Genomic DNA, 24586 nt, shown 5'->3' with positions numbered 1-24586 from the left:
TTTTTCATAGAAGAATTTGTTGGATTTCGATTTTTTTAAAAATCTGGGACAGAGAAATAGCTCAGCATTAGGGTGTTTGGTTGCAAAGCCTATCAGCCTGGACTCAATTCCCCAGTACCCACATAAAGCCAAGTGCACAGAGTGGCACATGCATCTGGAGTTCATTTGCAGTATCGGGGTGGGGGGGTCCTTGTTTGTCCATTCTCTCTCTCTTCCTTTCTGTCTCTCTCTTTCTCCCTCTCTTTCTGTCTCTGACTACCCTTGCTTGCAAACAAATAAATAAAAATATTAAAAAATAAAAGTTGAGGACTGCTGGGTGAAGAAACAAAAAGAAAATATTTTAGCAATAACCGGTCACTTTATTTGATTCTCTTTAATAGAATCTGGAATTCCTTGATTGCTGAATTTTAAACCAGAATAAATTCCTATGGTTTACTCACTCATTGTCCCAAACTAGAAAGGAGAAGAAATAATATTTTACCATATTATGAATAAATCTTTTCTGAATGAGTATTGAAGTTGTACAATCATCTGACATCCTAAATTAGTACCACCATTCTCGAAAGTGGCAGAAATAGAAATAGTAAAATGAATTACAGAACTCAACTGAGGTCACACAGAGTTATGCAAATGTATCTAGACACAAAATCCAAGACATTTCTCATCCCACTCAGCCTCATCTGTTAGGGTTAGTGTGTTTTACCTCTTCTGCTCTTTGAGCCATCTGTCCTCTAAAGGGATGTATTTGGAATATATTTCTGAAGATGATCTTTGCTTTGTTCTTCATCTGGAATATTTTTAGCATGCCTCACAGTGAAGGAGGAGAGAGAAAAGAAAGCAAAGAGAGAGAGAAGGAGGGAGTGAGTGGAAGAAAGGATGAGGGGAGAAGGGATGGAGAGAAGGATGGATGGAGAAAGAAAAGAAAAAGGAGAGAAGAAAGAAAAGTTATTGTCACAAATTTAGGTACAAAATAACTATCACTTAGATACATTATTATATGTTAAAACCAAGTTTTTGCCTACTAAGAAAAAGTAAAACCAAATCAGTATTTCCTGTAACCTCCAAACACCATGTTGCAGTATTTGGATATGTTAACCAGACAATGAAGTTACAATCAACTGATAATAAAATTGAGATTAAATCATCTCTGATAGATATTTAATAGCCTAAAAAAAACAGCTTTGTATTTAAATTATGTTCTTAATTTGTTAGTGATCTAATACATTCTATTTGAGAGAAATGTTATTTCCAAGCACTACAATTTAAATACAAAATAATAAAGAGGACTAAATTCTAAGGATTGAACTGTTTTATTTATTTATTTATTTATTTTTGTTTGTTTGTCTAGCCAGGCTGACCTGGAATTCACTATGTAACCTCAGGGTGGCCTCTAACAGTGATCCTCTTATCTCTGCCTCTAGAGAGCTGGGATTAAAGGCATGCACCACCATGCCTGGCTTTATTGTATTTTATTAAGCACATTCTATCTGGCTCAATTCTTTACCCAGAGTGGCAGGGTGATATAAAAAGGGAATGATGCATAAAGTGCCTGTATATCTCATTTTAAAATTCCGACTGGACTACTGTGGAGAGTCTACAGAAAAATTCAAACCCATATTTTAAAAACTAATTGTTTTTATTTATTTTATTTGAGAGAAAGGGGCAGATAGACAGAGAGAATGGGTGCTCCAAGGCCTCCAGCCACTGCAAATTAATGCCAGATGCATGTGCCACTTTGTGCAACTGGCCTACGTGGATACAAGAGCCTTAACCATTAAGCCATCTCTCCAGCCCCTGAAACCAGTCTTAAAACCTATGATGCACCAGTTTTTCAAAGGAAATAATATTTATGCGCTTGTCAGATTCTCAGAAACCTCAGCTATCCCAATCTGTATAGGAAAAATACGAATGACTAAGCCATCCACATTCATCTGTAATGTCAAATAAAAATATGAAGGACACCTTGGGATATATGAACAAGTTGGTAAATATGTGCAAAGAAAAGTTGGGCCAGTTTGCTTGTACTTCTTCTTGCAAATGACAACAATGACAAACAAAGCCTTTATGCAGACATTGACTAAGCGGAGATAATTTCCAAATATTTGAGATGCCCATTTTCCCTCAGTCCAAACTTCCTTTGAGATGTGGACTCCCCCAGGAAATGCAGAGGACCACAGACCTGAATCCCCCTCCCCCACCCCCAGACAAGTTTCTTTCCATTTAGATTTTCTCAGCCACAAACTAATCAGGCTTAATTGCTCCCAGCTGTGATGCCTTCTCCTGGGAGTTGCTTCCTGCTGATACCCCAGCAGTACAAGATCATGCAATTTTGTTAAACTCCCATAAATATATGGAAGCTTTGTAGATCCCAGTTCGCTCACCAGATTTCAAGCACCGCAATGACCTTGTAAACTTCCATTCAACTTTGTACAGGACTGAATCAGGAAATGCACCATTTTTCCCAAGAGGTGACAAAGGCTTTGGGAGCTTGAAAGTTACTTTTCCTACCATCAGGGGTCTGAATGGAATACTAGCTATAATTTTGTATGTTCTAAATGTGCACGTATATGTGTTTTATACACGCAAACATGTGTTAAATAGTTGTTTACTTAAATATTTAATCTGTATTTGGGGCTTGCAAAATTATTATTATAACAAAAAGAGAAAATAATGGCTTTTGAGTAGCCGGTGGCACCTTGGTACACAACATTTGTGAAAATACCAAGGAGAGGAATCAAATTATGGTATTGGTCTTCATAGAATTAAATATATGCATTCTCTACACATTTTTATGCTTTAATTTCAAAAACTGATTTTTTTTCCCTCGAATTGTTTAATGCTGACTATTGGGAAAACATCTTAAAATTATATCACCTAAAATTAACTTCAGGGTTTTATCTTTCCTTCTTTATTAATGGTACAGACTTAGCCATTTGTTTAGTGCAAATTAATCAAAACTCCATTAAATATTTTCTACAAAGAAAAAGAAGCAACAAAAACAATAACAAAAGAAAACATGATTAGAAAAAATCATATCTGGAAGTGATTTAAGATGTGCAGTGGGGGGCTTTATATTAAAACCAGTGACTCTAAAGTTTCAATTAATGAGCTTCAATTCAAGGCTATTACCTTGAGTAATAAACAGTGTTACTGTGCAGAGAACTGAGGATAATAAAGTATCAAAGCTTGAAAATGGGTTCCCACTGGCAGAAACTGAGCAAGTTCAAAACGCCTAAAAGCAAAAGTTTGTAAAATATTCAGGAAACCATAAACAGGGCTAGGAAGATGGTCAGTTTGATAACATGCTCACTTTGCAATCACGGACTTGTGGTTGATTCCCAGAACCCATGTTAAAACAAAGCTAGAAATGGTGGCACATACTTGCAATCCCAGCTTAGGGAAGTAAGTCACGTAGATCCCTGGGTCTCTCTGGCCAGCCAGTCTAACTCATTCGTCAAGATCCAGGACAGTGAGAGACTCTGTTCTGAAAAGGTAGACAGACACAGCACGTGAGGAAGACACTTAAGATTGTCCACTGGTCTCTGTGCACCTACGCATGTGTGCGCACGCGCACACACACACACACACACACACACACACACACACACACACACACATACACACCATGAAAAGCACAGGTACTGAGTAAATGGCTCAGCTCTCAGTGACACTTACACAGTCTGATGGCCAAGGTTTGATTCCCAAGTACCCACGTAAAGCCAAATGCACAAAGTGGTGCACGTATCTGGAGTTTATCTGCAGTGGCTAAAGGCCCTGATGTGCCCATTCTCATTGTCTCTCATTCTTTTCCCTCTTTCTCTCTGTCCTTGCAAATAAATAAATAAAAATATTAAAATAAAAAGAAAAGCACACAAATAATTATTCTTTTGCATCTAGGGCCTTTTTTAACTCACTGCTTCTTATACTACATCAGGATAAAGTTATGTCCCGAATATGTATGTATATATATATATATATATATATACATATACATATATATATATGTATATATATATACACACACACATACACACATATGTATATATGTTTTGAGGTAGGATCTCACTCTAGCCCAGGCTGACCTGGAATTCATTCAGGCTGGCCTCAAACTCAGAGCAATCCTCCTATCTCTGCCTCCCAAGTGCTAGGATTAAAAATGTGCCCTACCACATTAGGCTCCAGATAATTACTGAATACTATCAGTGTGCTTAACACAGGTTAAGATGACAAACTGTGTAGGCACTATAGAATTTTATGCTAAATAATAAGAGAAAACAATGTTTTATTAAAATATTTGTACATTTTCATGTTATCTGGAAAAATTCCTAGTGTTATTTTCATTTCTAAAACCAAATTTATAAGAAGAAAATCACCACTGCATGTCTCAGTATGTGCCATTTTCATCCTAATCTCCAGATATGAATACCCAGGATTTATATGGCAATACAGTCTCTTAATTCTAAATTGAAAGTGGGTACCAATATATACACCAAGAATAAGCAGAAAACAGGTAAGATACAAAAGTCATTTTAAACGTCATCTTGCTACAGTAGCGACAAAACTCTGTCAGCCAATGAAAGGCCGGTGGAGAAGTGAGTTGGCAACATGAAGCTGCTCTGTCCCGTAGGGAAATTTGTGCATTTGGAGCACCAGCAGGGTGGAAGGATAGGGTTTGGCCTGGGAAGACTACTGTGGGATGGGTAAGACCAGTGCAGCATTCAGTGATTGGCAGAGATGAGAAGACAAGCTTGCAAAGTCGATGCACTCAGATACATAGGATGATCCTTGAAGACATAAGCACATGGAACATTCTAGGCTGTACAAGAAACAGACAAAAGCACTATGCCAGAAAGCTCTGGAAGACAAACCAAGGGTAAGCAGTTGGCAAATGGGCCCACACAGAGAGAGAATGGGCATGTCAGGACTTCCAGCCACTGCAAACGAACTCCAGATGCATGCGTGTGGTGGTTTGATTCAGGTGTTCCCCCATAAACTTAGGTGTTCTGAATGCTAGGTTCCTAGCTGATGGAGATTTGGGAATTAACGCCTCCTGGAGGGAATGTATTGTTGGGGGCCAGCTTATGGGCTTTATAGCCAGTTTCCCCATGCCAGTGTTTGGCACACTCTCCTGTTGCTATGGTCCACCTTATGTTGGCCAGGGGGTGATGTCCACCCTCTGCTCATGTCATCATTTTCCCCTGTCATCCCTCGAGCCTGTTAGCCAAAATAAAACTCTTTTCCCAGAAGCTGCTCTTGGTTGGGTGATTTCTACCAGCAATGTGAACTGGACTGCAAAAATGCGCCCCCCTTGTGCACCTGGTCCTGGGGAATGGAACCTCAAACCAGGGTCCTTAGGCTTCACAGTCAGGTGCTCAACCGCTAAGCTATCTCTCCAGCCCAACATACATATTTTTAAAAGTCAGATATGGTGTAGCATGTCTACAATCCAAGCACTTTTGAAGGGGAGGCAGAAGGATCAGGAGGATCCTTGGCTACCTACGTTGAGGCCAGTCCTCGCTACACTAGATCCCATTTCAATAAATCAATTATATAATATTTAATCTTTTTCACATTGATTCTTTTCACTTATATGAAATAAGCTTTTCTCCATTTATTTTAATGGCTTGGCTGTTCATTTATCCTCACTTGTTCCCTCCCTCCCTTCTTCTTTCTTCTCTCTTTCCCTTTTATCCTTCCTTTCTCCTTCCCTCCCTCCTCCCCTTCCCTTCCTTTCCCTTCTCTTCCCTTCTTTCTTTCCTTGCATCTTTCCCCTTTCCCTCCCTGTCTCCCTTCCTTCCTTTTCTTTTGTTTTAAGTATTAGGGAATGACTTCAGGGTCTCATATATATTAGTCAGTATCTGCTGGCAGATATTGACCATGAGGAATGCTTATGCATGCATGAGAGCAGGAGATTATAGGAGTCTGCACTTCTCACTAAATTTTTCTGTAAACTTAAAAATGCTCTAAAATATATGTGTCACCAAAACAGTAGGAAGGGGAGTAAAACAGCATTTCTTAGTACTGTGATGCTAAGAAGACCCCATGATGAAGTCACTCCCTTAAATGCTGAATTTTCAGCAAAATTTCTTGAAATGAATGGCTGGCATGAACTTTTAACTGGTGTAAGGAAGGCATTGAGAATCCAGCCTTACTCCTAGCAAAGGACTGAGGGGCAGAAAAAGAAACTGAGACAACAGTGGCTCAACAGGTTTGGAATAACAATATATTGAATGCCTAAGAATTTCTCCGTTAAGGTGTTTTGCTGAATTCTCGAGATTTCCAGTGGCTAAAACTAAAAAGCAATGACACAGAAATTTCTGTACTAAATTAAGTGTTTCTACTCTCCAAAGACAGGTAATCCCACCAAACAAAATAGATTTTCAATTGAAAGCTTTGGATGTGTAGGTTGGAAGAAAAAGAACACATCAGAAGTAAACTGAAATTTTTCTAAAAGCAACCTAGCTTAGAAACGTGAGATGAGGTGCCAATTCTCCTCCATGTCTGCCAAAACAATCGACTCTGCAGAGATGGTGCAATCACTGTGTCTCATTCAACAATGACCATGGATAGGAGAAACTCATGACTAGTAATTGATGCAGGTTCAGAAGGAGATCTATTTACTGACCTTAGCAGACAAGTACTTTGAAAGTAATAATTACTAATATATTAGTGATAGTGTAAAAAGACAGAAAGAATAAGCAGAAATAGTGAGAAAATTGAGGTATTTTAAAGAAAATTTAAAGCCGGGCGTGGTGGTGCATGCCTTTAATCCCAGCACTTGGGAGGCAGAGGTAGGAGGATCACAGAGAGTTCGAGGCCACTCTGAGACTACATAGTTAATTCTAGGTCAGCCTGGACCAGAGTGAGACCCTACCTCGAAAAACAAAAAAAAAAAAAAAAAAAAAAAAAAAATTAAAACTGAAAAATAGATACAAAATTAGGAATTACTGGTTCAGGATACCAGCAGGTTGAAAATAGTAAAGGACAGCTAGTCTAAAGACAACGTGATAACTGAAATTCAGGGACAGAGTTCTTTAGATATAATGTAAACAAATGATGAAAAAATAGCAAAGTTATAAAATACTTGCAAATCAACAAACTTTACCTATGTAAAATACTGGGCTAGAAATGACAGAATTAGTGCTCTTTTTACATACATGTGGGTTGTTTTATTAGTCCAACTTCTGTTCCTATAACAAAATAACTGCATATCTTATAAAGAGAAAAGAATAAGCACATAGTTTTTCAGGCTTAATGTGCAAGAGTGAGTGGCTCCCTCTCTTTGGCCCCTGGTTAAGGCCATAGTGGTGCTTGGCGTCCCAAACAATGGATAAGATCACATGATGAAAAGGAAGCCAGAGATACCTAAGGCCCAGGCTCCCTCCCTGTACAACATCGCACTCTCACAGAAAATAAAAATAAACAGCTCCCTGAACACGTGCAGTCATCCTTCTCAATGTCTCATGACTGAATGACCACCAGGGTCTGCCTCCCAAAGATCCCTCCAGCTCTCCTAGTAATTTTTATCTCTGCTGTGACCAAATACGTGGAAACATCAATTTAATGAACCATGATGGCTAATCTTGATTTTCAACCTGATTGGATCAAGGATCAACTTCAGAGACACATTCCTCAAGGTGAGCATGTCTAGGAAGGATGAACTTCAGAAGGAAGACCCTCCCTCAGACCAGGCAGCCAGGTATAAAAGAGAACTGAGGAAGTCAGTGCTCCATGAGCCAGCACACCTTAGGCCCTTGCTGGGCAGTGTACTCACCCAATTGCTGCTTTCCTTTGTACACTTAAGGGTCCAGTTTCTTCAGTCCTCTGAAGGCTAGCCATGCTCCAGGAATCCGATAGGGTTTCAGCACCATTGGAGCTGCCGAGACATCCACCCTTGTGGACTGAGCACTGGCATAGATCTCAGCATCTCCAGCTGGCAAACAGCCGTTGATTGACTACCCTGCCAGTATTGTGTATACCCATGTTATGAATCATCCTTACAATACATATTCATTCCATTAGTTCTGTCTCCTAGAGACTCTGACTAATACAAGAAGGAAAGGTCTATTTTGGCTCACAGTTTTAGAGTGCATTCCACCATGGCTGGGGAGGCACAGCGGCAGGAGTGTGTGGAAGATCACATCACATCAAGAATCAGGAAGAGAGAGAGATGAGTGTCTGTGCTCACGCTTTTATTCAGTCTAGAACCTCTGCCCATGGGGTGATACCACCCCATCCCAATTAAATCAGTCTCTGAAAATACCTGCAAAGGTATTCGCAGAGGTTTATTTCCTTAAGTACAGTATTCTAAGTATGGTCAAATTCATACTATCAATTGTCCATCACACCATGTCACCCCAGCAATCATGCAAAATTAACAATAATTTAGGCCACAATGAAAAAATTTAACAAATTCTGAAATAACTCAAGCTATGTTATAACAACATAATTTTTTTTAAAAACTATATTGATAAGTACAAGACAAGTCAGTAGGGGAAAAATAAAAACATTTGAACAACAGGAGTCAGGAAGTTGGTAGTAACACTTCCTAGACAAGCATGAGGACCCGAGTATTCTCAATACCCATGTATAAATACAGTCATGTAACCTCAGTGCTGAGCAAGGCAGAAACAAGAGTTTCTGAGGCTTCCTGGTCAACAAATCTAACTGAAAATCAGGGAGATCCAGGTTCGATGTGAGGCTCTGTCTCAGGAAGGTAAAACAGGGGAACAACCGTGTAGGCCACTCAACACCTTCCACCCAGTTCTGCCTGTGTGTGCACGAGGCATGAACATCCACACGCATACCCCATGCATGCTGCACACATCAAAAAACAATAAATCAACTAAGACAAGTTACTGTTGGAATTGTCAGAATGAATGATACCTAAATCTCTATTATGTCAAGTGAAAAAATAATAAAATAAAAATGAATATCTTATGAACATATATGATTAATAAAACCCTATAGGGCTGGAAAGATGGCTTAGTGGTTAAGCACTTGCCTGTGAAGCCTAAGGACCCTGGTTTGAGGCTCAGTTCCCCAGGACCCACGTTAGTCAGATGCACAAGGGGGCGCTCGCGTCTGGAGTTCACTTGCAGTGGCTGAAGGCCCTGGCATGCCCATTCTCTCTATATATATATATCTGCCTCCCTCCCTTCCCCCCCCTCTCTCTGTAACTCTCAAATAAATAGAGAAAAATGAACAAAAAAATAAAAAACCCTATAAAAATAAGAAAACTCACCAACATCATGAGTTAGAAGAGAAATGAAAGTTAAAATGACAGTAAGATAATTTTCCTAAACAGGGAAGGAGTAAATGAATGGGATACAGAATTTTTGCTCATTGTCAACAGAAATTGGAAGTTTTCCATTTAAAAAATAAATAAGGGCTGAAGAGATGGCTTAGTGGTTAAGGCTCTTGCCTGCAAAGCCAAAAGACCTAGGTTTGATTCCCCAGGACCCATTTAAGCCAGATGCACAAGGTGGTACATGCATCTGGAGTTTGTTTGCAGTGGCTGGAGGCCCTGGAGCATCTAATCTCTCTTCTCCCTCAAAAAATATTAAAAATTAAAATAAATAAGCTGTATATATTCTATATCGAACTCTATCATTTCACTCCAAGTTATACAAAAGACAAATTTGTACCATGTTCATCAATACACCATGTTATTACTCCTAATAGCCACAGTATGGAAATATGAATCCATTATCTGTAACATGGATAAATATATTGTGCTACAATTACATTGTAGCATAGTAAAGGACAAAATGTAATTAGCAAATTATAATTGCATGCAGGATGAATGAATCATACACACTAAATAATAAGAAAACATGAGCACATCTTGTATAAGACCATAGATAGAGCCTTCAATATCAGGCCAAACTAACTCGACCAACATCATAGCTCAAGGTCCATTGATTGAAAGCAGAATGGAAGGGGCTTTTGGATGCAAGATGGCCTGGACTCTGTTGTCATGAGTGTATTCATTTTGTGGAACTTCCTTGAGTTCTACACTTATTACTCCTATTTTTTTTTGTCTTGTGTATATTTTATTAAAATGTGTAAAAAAAAAAAAAACAGAAAATAAACACCTGGAGAGATGGCTCAGTGATTTAAGGCCCTTTCCTGCAAAGCCTGGGTTCAATTATCCTCTACCCACATAAAGCCAGATGCACACAGTGGCACCTGCATGTGGAATTTCTTTGCACTGGCAAGAAGCCCTATCATACCCACTTTCATATTCTCTCTGTCTCTTGTTCTCTTCCTCTCCCCTTGCAAATAAATAATAAATTTTACAAAAGAAAATAAAAACTCCCAATTTTACTTAAGATGTCTGTAAATACTTTTAAGCCTTCCAGAGAGAGTTACACAGTTCTTCTAGCTCTCTTCTTGACAAATTACGCTGTACCACAGCACAGCCTCACTCTATGCATGGGATTTTATTTCCTTCAGCATCCGTTCCCAAATGTTCATTTCATATGAGTCTCAATCCTCATTTTACATCAAGAATACCATGAGGTTGTACTGTGCTGGCCCACCCCCTCCATCCATCCATCCATCCATCCATCCATCCATCCATCCATCCAGCATGTCGCACTATTAACCAGTCTGTATATGCATCCAGCTTCCAAGTTCTTTCTCAAAGGGCACAGTGGGTCTTGATCAAACAATGCTGAATAGTCCTCACTTGAGAATTATTCCTAAATATTTTATAAATGAAGACACTTCTCTGCAAAGAAAACAAAAAAGCCACTCAAAAATCTACTACCTATCTCTATGCACAATTGCATCTGTCCCAAATTTGTAAGTTCTAAAATCCAAAAGTAGGGGGAAAATCAATTTTTCAAGACAACAAGGAATAAATGAATGCAGAGAGCTGTAAAATAAGAGTCTTAAATTTCAGGCCAAGGATAGGTTACAACGGCTTAAATAAATGCAGAAGAGAAGACTCTTCCAAAGATATCCTCCTAGTCAGTAATTCCAAATTCAGACCTCAGGTCAGCAAGTCATGAGTGGCAGTGCAAAAAGGAAACGTGCCATGGACATCCCTCGGCCTGGAACTTCAATCCCTTCCTTGTCTCATAACCAGTATGAGAGCTCTTCTGAAGGGTAGCAAAATCAGGGCTATGGAGATGGCTCAGCGCATAAGACCACTGTTGTGTAAGCATGAGGACCTGAGTTCAAGCCCCAATAAAAATGGAAGGAGACAGGAGGATCCCTGGATTTGCTTGTCAGCCAATCTAGTTGAAAATTGCAAAGCTCAAGTTCAGTGAGGAAACTCTGTCTCAAGGACATAAGGCATGAACGTCACCCAGGAGGACCCCAGAGGCCCTCCTCTGGCCTTCACACTCGTGTGCAGGAGCTGTGTGCATTAGCACACACACACATGCACACAGCACACATACTCACAATAAATAATAACAATAATAATAAATTTTAAAATGTCATAACTTTGAATTACAAAAAATTATCAAAACAAGAACTAAGGACCTTTGGAAAGTACTCACATTTTCCTTCCTGTATCTTCCATTTGTAGATATGCAACTATTGCATCATTATTATTTACTTAGGGCATCAAATTGCTTTTATTTATACACTTCTTTCCCTTCAGCTCTAGCTTTGGGTAACATTGATTGTTCATGCTAGTTTAATTTCACCAGTAACAGAATAAGCCAAACCTCAGCAGCTTTAAAAGTTCTATTCCTCGATTAGGTAACTAGGCTGTGGGATTGGGCAAAGGTTCAAGGGATCTGTATTCTATGTTATGGCTCAAAAGTGTACCTCCATATATCCCTATGTGCCTTCATGACCAGGGGGCAGTGGTGAAAGGCTGACAAATCTCCCAATTGAAGTATTCTTCCTAGACAGACCTGTTTCACTTCTGCTGGTTTTTCATTCACAACTTAAGTCAATGGTCATGTATAATCTCTACAGGGCAAAGTACTACATGTCATGTGACCCTCACAATCTTGTCCTTATCAGAGGACAAAAAAGAACTACTTTGGAAAATGAAGAATATATTGGATAACTGCGGCTTTAAGCCAGTTGCTCAAGCTATATCATCTCTCAACTTTACAAAATATGAAGGAGCCAAAAATAATTAACATAACAAAATAAGGAAGGACAAACGATATCTTCTTGATTAATCAAGCAACCTGGCATTGCTTTATAGAATACTGAAGTTATAAATTCCTGAGACCAACCTTAGCTCAGAGAAAGAAAGTCATTTCACATGTCACAAATAGCAGCTACAAATAGGAGAATGAAGGGTAGTTCCTTGTGACAGATTGACTTATTGTTAGTTCCACTTCCAACCCCCATCTATCTGCATCGACGCTTATGTGCCACATTGTGGTAGCATATAACGTACTTCTCTATCCCTTGACTATACTTTGACCTTGAAATTTACTGTGGCTAATTGCATGGGGGTAGAATACACAGTTTCTGAGCCAAGACATCAGTGTCCTGAGTTTCTGTTTCCTGTCTCACGTTTGTCATTCTCAAGAGAAAAATGTGCCCCAGGTGGCGCTCTAGTCCTAGGAGAAGAGGAGATGCAGGCAAGGCCACCACCATAATTCCTGCAAACACCAAACACTGCATAGACCTTCACTGGGGAGCAAGCAAAGCGGAGCCCAGTCCAGACCACTGGAACATCAGCCAGCCTCCAGGGAAGCAAGAACACTTGGTTATAAATGTTTGTTGTCTTAAGTCACAGAATTTCTGGTCAATTTGTTACGCAGCAAGACCTCAGAAATCTATGGTCCATGGGCCAGACACAGGCCATTTGTAAACTATAGTCATGGAAAACAAAGAAACTCAATAAAAGTCATGAACAAAATGGATAGCCGACTGTCACACAAAGAGAAATAGAAAGATAAGTGTGCCTGAGGATTTTGGAAGAAAAATAAGAATATATAAATTTAATATGACTATTCCTGAACAAACAAGATATTAAAACTAACAGGAACTGTTCTACCCTGTGGCTCCACATGAAAATTTTCAGAAATATAAAATATGACTTGTTGAAACATATTTAAAAGCTGATCTTATGTTTTAATGAAAAGAGAATTATAATTAATAATATGCATAAGTGATCCCAAATAAGTGTCCTATATAACTTCAACATTTTTGTTCCAAAGTTTTATATCAAAATTAAAAGGATGTCTCAGACTTAAAGGAAATAGCTTTTGGCGGAGGGCGTGGTGTGAAGGGGAAGCAAGCATTTTTCAACAGTCAAAGCCCAGATTTCAGTAACAACAAAGCATATAGAAATGTAAACAGATGCTTTAAGTGTAATTCAGAAAGAAAACTTCAAGATAATTTGAAATGTTTAAAAAGCTAATTTGAAATAACCTGTGCATAGGGCCCACGTCAACAGAGTCTCTGGGCCCCAGGCACATAAGGGAGCAAATATTGAGTTGGCAGGATCCTGAGAATTAGCCTAAACTTTCAGCATTTTTGTAAACGGGAAAGGGTAAAACAAATAAGAAAGCAAATGAGAAGATCTCTTCAGGAGTAAAATTCAACAGCTTATGGCTTTTTCGGAGTACAACCAACTGTCATTAATGGATTGATGAACAGGCTGTGCCCTGTATCTGCATCAAAACATCTGAAGAAGGGCTGGACAGATGGCCTAGTGGTTACGGCGTAGGCCTGTGAGGCCTAAGGACCCAGGTTAGAGTCTCCAGGAACACATGGTGGATAAACATGGTGCTGCCTGTGTCCGGGGTTCGTTTGCAGTGGCTGGAAGCCTTTTGGTGCCCATTCTCTCTTCCTCTCTCTCTCTCTTTCTCTCCCTCTCTCTCTCTCTAATTAATAAATAAAAATAAATCTTTGAAAAACAAACAAATACTTGAAGAAAAAGTTGTCCAAGCCCATGGTGATCTGGTCGTAACTGTTTACTGGTACTCTTTATTTTTTTTTTTAATTAATTTATTTATTTGAGAGTGACAGACACAGAGAGAAAGACAGATAGAGGGAGAGAGAGAGAGAATGGGCGCGCCAGGGCTTCCAGCCTCTGCAAACAAACTCCAGACGCGTGCGCCCCCTTGTGCATCTGGCTAACGTGGGACCTGGGGAACCGAGCCTCGAACCGGGGTCCTTAGGCTTCACAGGCAAGCGCTTAACCGCTAAGCCATCTCTCCAGCCCAGTATACTGGTACTCTTTAAAAAAGAGAAGATTTAAAAGAAAATGAGAGTTTAAAGAGTTCCCACCACCAGTGACCATGGCTCCTGTAGCCTATTCAAAACACACCTCCGTCAGCTACTTCAGAATGACTCAGGGCACCAACTCTCCAGATCCTGGGCTATTCTCAGTACCACGGCTTTTAGTCAGTCAGTTTGGAGGTTCATATTATCTGATTCCAATGCTTCTAGTTAATTCTGACTCTGACAACACAGAAAAGTAGGAATTATCTTTATAGAACATACAAAATCCTTGAGTGGGTTTAAAATCTGGCAATGTTAAGGTGGGTTGTGTAACAAACAATAACAAATAGTACCAGACAATCCCCCAAAGAATCTGTAGAAATGACTAAACAAAAACTAGTTTCCAATCATATCAAGCAAAACTCATTTTTGCTTTTAGCATGATGCCATGGAAGAGACTGAAGTCTGTGTGGTATGAAGTCTGAACAGCAGAAAGAGCTCCTATATTATAGGTTTGACTTTTGAAAAATAATAGACTGTAAATATAAACGAAACAGTATTGAAAATAAAATCATAAATGGTTTAGAAAACAGATCCAGAAAAATTATTGTTGAGTAACAACTGAATCCAGGTGTTAAGAACTGAACGCATGGACTATAAAAGATCATGAGATGTGTGGAGGAGAGAGAGAGATTTATTCATTCAATTTAGGGGGAAATTAAGGAAATACACCAGTGATGACTTATGAAACTGAAGTGATGACACTACAAACTTCCACTTGGAGTTATTTTTTTATTAATAAAGTGAAAAGTGCCTTCAGCCACAGAACGTTTTTTAAGTGCTGAAGTTTTGTGTTTTTGTTCTTTGAGACAAGCTTTTGCTATATACTCAGGCTGCCCTCAAGTTCTCAATCTTCTTCCCCCAGCCTCCCAAGTGCTAGGATCCGGGAAGTGCGTTCTCAGAGTTGAGCATTAAGTGTCAGCAATAAAGCAGCAGGTATCTAATTGGTGCCAGCCTCCGCAGGAAAGTCAGTGCCTGTGGCACAAGGGGAATGCTCAGCAGGAAGGATGGTGCCATGCACGTTTCTGCTCAAAGGCGACCTGACTACTACTCTCTCCCAGACTGACAAGCCAGCCGTCCAACTCCTGGCGGGGTCTCTATCTGGCCTCGAGGCGCAGCTGGGCACCACAGAGCGGAACTGCAGCGGGCAACATGACCGAAGGTGGGCGGGCGGGGGGCTCGCAATGCCAGCCTCCAGCAAGCAGAGCGGCTGCAGGGACCGAGGAGAGGAGAGGGAGGGGAGGGCAGAAAACAACGCTCACAGAAGCGTTTGAATGCCAGGAATGTAGGAGGGCCTTTGCTATTAAACACAGGCTTAGAATTTTCCATTTCCATAACTTGGGATTGGCGAGTTATTTTTACATTTATCATAATCAGGTCACGCCCTGCTCTGAAAATTTCATGGGCCGTTCCCTTGCCTGTGAAACAAATGAAATATTCTTGGGTCTCGTTCCATCCCATTGTTGACCTTGGGAAAGCTGAGCAGCACAATAGTCCCAGTTACACATTAACCCACGTGTCTGGGGAGAGGTGGAGGAAGGGCTGGTCAGGTATTATTAATGCTGAGGAATTTTTCACCTGTGACGTTTGCTTTAGCATTATCTAGTGACTTTTATTTGTACCTTGCAAAGTCATAAATCCATATGATGCAAATACATTCTGTGGGGGAGGGGAGCAGTTTTTTTTTTTTTTAAGTCCTACTATATTTGGCTTTGACAGTGCATCTGAAAGCAATTCTGACCAAAAAAAACCCCGCACTTTAGTAAGTGAATAAAAATTAATGGAACATGATTCATTAAGGACATCAAATATCCAAATGAATAAAGGACAGAGCCAAGTGGGCATAATTATCGTATTCTTTGGTTATCACCTGCATGCTGCAGTGGGCAAAGGAATTTGGCACGTGTCCTTACAGCCACCATGCTGCTCAGGGCACTGGCTGGGGAATTACAGATTCATGCCTCCGCATAATGATATATGATTAGTGCTGTGAAAGTAATTGAACTCTTCGTTCTAGACAATCCCTTGCAGTGTCAGCAAGAAGCTGGAACAAACTGTGTCATTTAACAGTTATGCTGTGGGTGAGGAAAACCTCTGATCCCTGAACAATTAACTTCCTAATAATTTTGAGGTTCTCAAGATTAAACGAGAGAATTAATATAACAGAGCATGCAAATGTGCATCAGAGATAGAAAGCAAATGCAGGCAATAAAAGGGAAGGGATGGAAAATATTTTTTTTTAAATTAACATTGGCTCCAAATGTAATAAGAGACAGGTGTCAAGCTGTTGAAAGGATGCCTGTTGTGAGGGGGAACAGCTGAGGTTGTAAGCACACAGCTGCTGCAAGGATCAGTTATATGTGACAGAGAGGACTGCGTGCCCTGGGAATGCCACTAACCCACATCATATTGCAAGGAGCTCATAATGCATCCTGGAAAGTGAGACAATAATCACATCGACACCCAGGTCGCATAGTGAGATACTGTAACTCAAAATATTAACTCATGATTTTATGGCCTCGGCATTTTAGCAAATTGGTTCTCTTACTTGTGAAACTTCTCCACTTTATCCATGAAATATGTAAAGTATCTCAATAAAAATTTTCAGTAGCAATACAATTGCATTTTATTGCTTGAAATTCATAGTCGTCACATTTTAAAAGTAAGTACTATGTTGGTCTCCTTGGTGTTATCTAGTACCAAACATCCTTTTATTCCAGGTGTTTAGCTCTTCTCGATGCTGTTGTATGGGTCTGGAAAGATGGTTGAGAGGTGAAGAGCGCTTTTTGCATAAACATGAGGCCCGGGAAGGGTCTAAGATCACCTGAGCTCAATTGCCTATCACCCATGTAAACAGCTGGTTGTTGCCATACACATCTGTAAGCACAACCTTGTGGGGAGCAGAGATCAGGGAATTACTGGGGCTCATGAAGGCCACAAGATCGAGTGAGAGATGCTGCCTAAAGGAAACACTATGATAAGCAATAGAAGGTGTCATATAATCCTCTGGCTTCCACACAGGAGTGCAGGGGGTGTATGTATCATTACACACACATGAATACACCTCTTCACACATCTCACCACTCCCCCACACACATGCACGCACCACACACAACACCCACAAATACATGCAAAAATTGTTACTGTAGGGGCTAGAGAGATGGCTTAGTGGTTAAGCGCTTGCCTATGAAGCCTAAGGACCGCAGGTCGAGGCTCGATTCCCCAGGACCCACGTTAGCCAGATGCACAAGGGGGCACATGCATCTGGAATTCGCCTGCAGTGGCTGGAAGCCCTGGCACACCCATTCTCTCTCTCTTTCTGCCTCTTTCTCTGTCTGTCGCTCTCAAATAAATAAATAAAAATAAACCAAAAAACTTTTAAAAAAATTGTTACTGTATTAAGTATAGGGCAATAAGTTGCATTTCAAATAAGTCTGTGAAATTGGATAGGGACTGGACTATATTTGGTTCAATCTCTGAAACCATACTGATTTTCAGAAAATATCACTTCATAATCTTCAATTTAGAGCCTATTACAAACAAAAGACTATCTAATATCTTCTCGTATGGCATAGAACACACAGTGGGAAAAGGATCAGTCACTCAAACTGAAGTCCAACATTTTATTTACACTGTTCTCAAAACTCTGCTTTCCGTGGTGGGACTTGGATTATATAGTAAGTTTTCTGTTCCTCCTAGTTTATTTAAATACATTTTAGAATTTCTATTCACTGCCTAGTAAACAGCATCCCATGTGAATTACATTCATAGGGCAAGTAAATGGTAATTCTATGAAAAAACATGAATTTAAATTAAAATATCAACATATTTGTACTTTTGAGATGATAGCTTGTTTTGAGGCCTCAAACACCCATTCTTATGCAAGTGTGAAAGCATTCCTATGTATTAATATGTTCATGTTTGGTGCCTGTTGTAATAAGCTACTATAACAATACTAACACAAATAGCCCTTCTTATTATTAATTAATTTTTTATTAATTAGTTTTGTACTCGGTGAATACAGTTAAGTTGGTACCATTGTTAGGCTCGTCCATGTCCTACCCCTCCCCCTAGCCCCTCCTGGTTGAGGTATATGGGTCATGCCTTGTGGAATGATTAGAACGGTGCTTCTGCCTGGATAGAGTTAAGTAAAATGTTATCTCTTACTACTAAAGTCAATTTGGTACTGTAAACCTTTTTTATTTTATGTTTTAGATAGGATCTATCTGGCTTATTTATTGTTTTTTTCTTTCTTTTTAGATCTGGTCTCACTTTATCTCCATATAGGGATTCACTATCTTGAACTCTGCACATAGCCTAGTCTGACCTCAAACTTGTGGCAATCCTCCTGCCTCACATGCTAGGATTACAAACATACCTGAATTTGAAAACAATGTTTTACTTTTCAGGTTGTGTTCTGGCTTGCTTTAGCTCGTGTGTTGTTATTCTGTTGCTGGGATGAAGTTGCTAAGTAACCAAGCTTCTTCCAGTCTTCAATTATAAATGACCCATTGAATATGGATCCAAGAGGTTAAGTGGACATTCTCTGCCTGTTTTTCTAGTCATATTAATCTCATAATCAAAAAGCTGGATTTTGACACTATTGAACTTTTTCTTCTTTTACAGGAGAAAGAGAAAGCATTATGTTAACTATTAAAAAGTTTTAGTTGAGGCTGGAGACATGACTTAGTGGTTAAAGTGCTTGCGTACAAAGCCAAAGGACACAGGTTCAATTCCCCAGTATCTGTGTAAGCCAGACGCACAAGGTGGCACATGTGTCTGGAGTTTGTTTACAGTGGCTGGAGGCCCTGGTGCCCCAATTCTCTCTCTTTCTCTCTCTCTCTCTCCCTCTCTTCTTACAAATAAATACATAATTTTTTAAAGTTTTAGTTGAACTTTTAAAAAAAGGTTAAAAGAAAATGCTGCTCCATTTCTTCAAGAGCGGTAGCATGACCCTTGAAGATTCTAAATCCTTAATAAAACTCTACTTCTGAAAGAGTGAGTGGAATGAGTTTGCCAAAACTTACTGTTGCTGACATGGAAGATCATCGTCTACATACAGCCTTATTGCACCGTGGTAAATCTGGTTGTGACATAATAACACATTGAACCTTTTTACTGTTCCATTATCTCTTTCAATGTAATTGCAAAGCAAGGGTCTCTAAATCTCCTGTTTCCCACCAAAGTAAGAAACACTTGAGCTGAAATTCTTAAAGAAGCTTGTAGGTATATAAAAATGTATAGGAGTATCTAAAAGGAGATCATTTTATTAATTATTACATTTGATTCTATAAATATGGCAAATCTGAGAGGGGATAACTAACCCCCATTTTCACAGCTGGAAAATTCAAAGTTGGCATATGGATTCTGTCAACAGGACCATGGCGTGGCGCTATGAAGGCCTTAGTTTGTTCAGACTTATATGCCCTAGCCCCTTACTCTATTTTAATGTGTTACTTATTTATTTACTAGCCTTTCTTCTGTTGTTCTCTGCCCGAATATATTCTAAAACTGTCCCAATGTCATATAAACTGTTTTCTTGTTTTTCCCTCATTAGCAATAAAACAATTTGCCGTTTTTTAAACTGCTGAGAGGCAAGTCTTTGACTTAGTCCATAAACACCCATGAAATCCATCTTGGGGAACAGAAGACCATGGTAATACATAGAAACTCCCTTTCCAAGGTGGGAAGGGCAGAATAAATGAGAAACAGAACAAAATTCAAACCAAAGGAGGCTTTGGGAAGGTAGCAGCAAACTGACTGCGAAGACTTAGCAGTCGCACATGTTCTCCCATTCACTCGTCTTATCCAAGACCCGGGCAGCATGAGGAACCACCTGGGGCCAATGAACAAGCTGGCTTCCTGAGCCCCTGAAGTTCTTCCTAGCAGGAAGCACAGTGAAGGCAATAGACAGTGTTCTTGGAATGAGGGTTCCACGCTGTGGTGGTTTGACTCAGGTGTGCCTCATAAACTTAGGTGGACTAAATGCTAGGTTCCCAGCTGATGGAGATTTGGGAACTAATGCCTCCTGGAAGCAGTGTATTATTGGGGGTGGGCTTATGGGTATTATAGCCAGTGTACCCTTGCCAGTGTTTGGTACACAGCTCTGTTCCTGTGGTCCACCTGATGTTGACCAGGGGGTGATGTCCACCCTCTGTTCATGCCATCGTTTTCCCCTGCCATCATGGAGCTTCCCCTTGAGTCTGCAGGCAAAAATAAACCCTTCTTTCCCACAAGCTGCTCTTGGCCAGGGGATTTCTGCCACCAATGTGAACCCAACTGCAATACGAGTGGACACGAATTGAGTTTGTCAACCCAGACTTTTGTGAAGAAATGACCTGTATTTTGATATGTGGGAGGCAAGAATAGAAACAAAGCCATTCAAAAATGGGCAAGACAGGCATTCGAAGCAGAGTGAACATGTGCCAAGTTTCTGGGGTGAGAGAAAACTTAAAATGTCCAAGTCATAGGAGACAAACGATGGCGAGCCTGAAGGAGTGAGTGGGCAGGATTTTGGCTGAAGGTAACTTTGGAGAAAGAGGGAGGATCAAGCTAATGCAGAGTCTTGGAAACCAAGCTATGGATTTTATTACAGGCATAATTAGAGAATTTCAAGCTCTTGCCAAGTTCATGATCTAAGTCAACTTTATATGGAAGAAGCATGACACCTCCCTGCTTATCAGTTTTTAGGGGCAACGGCAGGATTGGGAAGGCTAGTGAGGAAAGTAGTGTTCCTGACAAGAAGTGCAGTGACTTTCTTTCGAGCAATGGCAATGAAGGTGATACAGTGTCTGGTGCCCTGACTTCACAGTATTTGCTGGAGAATTGAGTGGTGGAAATTAGAATGGGGAAAGTAGCCAGGGCTGGAGGCTGGGGAAATGGCTCAGAAGAGAGTGAAGGCACTTGAACACACCTCCAAACAGGAGTTCAGATCCTCAGACCCTATCTAAACCCGTTTGCAAAGCAGTGCAGGCATATGTAATCCCAATGCACCCACAGCAACTCAAGGTGAAGGTAGGAGAATCCTGAAGTTACTGGACCACCTAGTCTGCCCTTCCCAGAGCAAACAACAAGAGAGACCCTGTCTCAGGAAAAATAGGAGTGGATCAACAGCTTGAAGTTGTTCTCAAACAGCCATACACACATACTGAGGCAGGTGTGCACCCATAACGAAACATAATGTAACATAGCCTAGCCCAGCCTAGCCTAGCACAGCATAGCACAGTATACATGCACATGTTTGCACACACGGACAGAATCAGGGCTGTTAAGTTCCTTGCTTGAGAAGCTGTATGATATGAATGCCTTTTCAGAACTGGGAAACCTAACAAGAAGAAAGGGCACCCAAGTTTGGGTGCCAATTTTAGATATGTTTCAGGAAGGGCTGCTGGTTAGCTATCCAAGTGGGTATGTCTGTACCAGGGAAGATATGCTGGCTAAGATGTGAAGTTGGAAATCATTTTACAACGTAATATTTAAAGCAATAAAAATGTATGAAATCATCAAGAGAGAGAACAAAGGGAGTTCAGGATCCAAGCACTGCTTGCTAGTCATCAGAAATGCCATGACCTTGGCCAGGGTGTTTTGTTTCTGCCTGAGGCACAGCCTTTCTAGACTTCCAGCTATTGTTCATACATAAAAAGGAATAGAATCTTCACACCATCTTCCAGTGCTAACTGCTGGGGACAGACAGTCAAAAATTAACACCAGATATGAATAATTTGAAATTCTACTTAATAATGCCAGGATAGCTTTTAATGAAGACATGCTATTCTGTAAATCTATGATATTCTAAATCTGAAGTCTAATCTGAGACCTGGATAAAGAGGAAACCTTGTCTCTGTATAAACATTTGTGTATTCATATGAACCCACTCATACCAAAGTCTTAAAATTCTTACTTAAAACTGGCTAAAATTACAAATGAAATATGGGTCTCTTGAGCCACAAGAACTATCAATCATTACCACTTCTTTCTCTATATGACTTTTCTACTTTGGTCAATAGCTCAGCAATGGATCCAAAATTATTCTGACATAATGAAAATGACTAATAACTCTTAAAATATTACCTCTTTCTACAGAATCTTCTTTTCAGGCTGGAGAGATTGCTTAGTGGTTAAGGCATTTGCCTGCAAAGCCAACGGATCCCAGTTCAATTCCCCAAGACCCACGTAAGCCAGATGCACAAGGGGGCACATGCATCTGGAGTTTGTTTGCAGTGGCTAGAGGCCCTGGTGTGCCCACTCTCACCTTCCCTTCCTCTCTCTCTCTCAAAAAAAATAAATAAATAAAATATATTTTTAAAAACCTGATGCAGAATATTCTTTTCAGCAAAACTTTGGAAAACTCTAGTACTGAAAACATTGAAGTTATAATTAAATCTTTCAGTGTTAGGCTATTATATGAGTACAATTAAGAAAATTTTAGCCAGAAAGGGGTAATGGAGGTTATGTTAATGTTGGCAACATTAAAATTTTTCTACAAAAAAATACACATTTCAGAAGCAGATATAGCTGAAACACCTATCTTAGGTATCTTATATCCTTCATCAATTTGTAAAGTCATGGGACCCAGACTCAAACTGATATCTATATGAAGGTAAAAAGCATGTGTCAAGCTTTCACTCAACCAAATTATTTTTTAAAGAAACTTTAAAATTAGATCATTTATAACAAAAATAGTATTGTTTAATATTTGTCATATATTTATTTTTCTTACCCAAAAAAGAACTTGAGATGACTTTAAGTGGCCTTCAGTGTCCTTCCTCTGAGGAAGAACAAAAGTACTTACACTGGCGTGTGCCAGCTTGAAAGTCTAGAAGTCCTGTTTCCTGGACACATCGTTCAAGTCAATGCAGACAATGAAGCTGCTGGCGAGTATAACATTAACTGACCCATTCGAGGTTGAATGCGAGCTTTCATCAAAATGTTCTCCTCGCTCATGCAGGGAGAGCTCTAGGTTGAACTGATTTGGCTTTTGCCGGGGAAGCATTAAAAAAAAAAAAAAAATCCTGCAGAAAGAATCTATGAAATGTACAGTGAAGTAGACTTGCTGAAGTGTATTTCTCTACCTCACATGAGACTCCAGATGAGCAGACACTTTTAAGGAGTAAAACAGACCAGATGAACAGAACAAAACTAACAAAACAAACAATAACAAAAAAAGCTTTCCCTTACTCCAGACAGAAGGACTTAAGTTTCTCTTACATTACATGATCTTTGAAATGCCAAGGTTCTGTACAGAAGAGAATCAAATCAAAGCACACATAAAAATTGAAAACATAGCTGGGTGTGGTGGCACACACCTTGAATCCCAGCACTTGGGAGACAGAGGCAGGAGGATCGCCTAGAGTTTGAGGCCGCCCTGAGACTACATAGTGAATTCCAGGTCAGCCTGGACTAGAGCGAGACCCTACCTCAAAAAAAAAAAAAAGATAACACCAATAGTTATTAATACAATATATATTTATGGTTTGCTCTAATGTATTTATTAACTTTCTTCAGGACTTAAAATCTACCAGTAAGTGTTCTTCTGGAAATGTTTGACACTAAATTTGGTATGAACATGGCCTTTCAAGGAAATGAAAACAAACTTTTGAAGTTTGAGGATATGGCTTTTCATCAAAGTCAATCTTTTTAAGCTGGCTCTATTTTGTTATCCAGTCTCTTGCGTACTTTGACTACAGTTGACCAAAGTTGCACTTGGCTAATATTCAAGTGAAATGTTGGCCTCTGAGCCATAGTCATGTGTTCTATCATGTCTAGGATATTAAAAACAAGGGATGATTTGAAGTAACTCAACATGGTGAAACTAGTGAATCTACTTCATTTTAAAATGAAGAACAACAAAAATTGTCACCTCCATTGGTGGAGGCTAGGAGCAAGTGTGATAGTGCCCACATGCCTCACGGAGGAATGTTAATAGAAGACACAATTCTGACATCTTCTCAAATTGTGGAAAGCAAGTCAGAGACCACAAGAAACCCAGCTCCATTTTTCATTTCACACTAGTAGAAACACACAGTTAAACATTCACTGCAAGAATTAAATACACACACACACACACACACACACACACACACACACACACACAAAGCAAGTTTTCATGATAACCAAACAATTAGTTTAAAAGAAGGAAATATGAGAACTATAAAACACAGGGATTTCTATCACAAGAGGAATGCTTCTTGTGCATATAATGTAATACCTCCATGTTACTATAAGGCACATACTTATTGAAGATCTACAAAAGAAAGCAGAGTTCATGCCATCTGAGTGAGCTAAAGTCAAAAGATAATTTCGCAGAGTACTTTTAAGAAAAGCTTAATTCTCCTGCTTGAAGTACAAATTAGGGTAAAAATATCCCCTCTTT

The sequence above is a fragment of the Jaculus jaculus genome, chromosome 3, assembly GCF_020740685.1.
Source record: "Jaculus jaculus isolate mJacJac1 chromosome 3, mJacJac1.mat.Y.cur, whole genome shotgun sequence".
NCBI classification, from domain to species: Eukaryota; Metazoa; Chordata; class Mammalia; order Rodentia; family Dipodidae; genus Jaculus; species Jaculus jaculus.
This window is presented reverse-complemented; position numbering follows the sequence as displayed.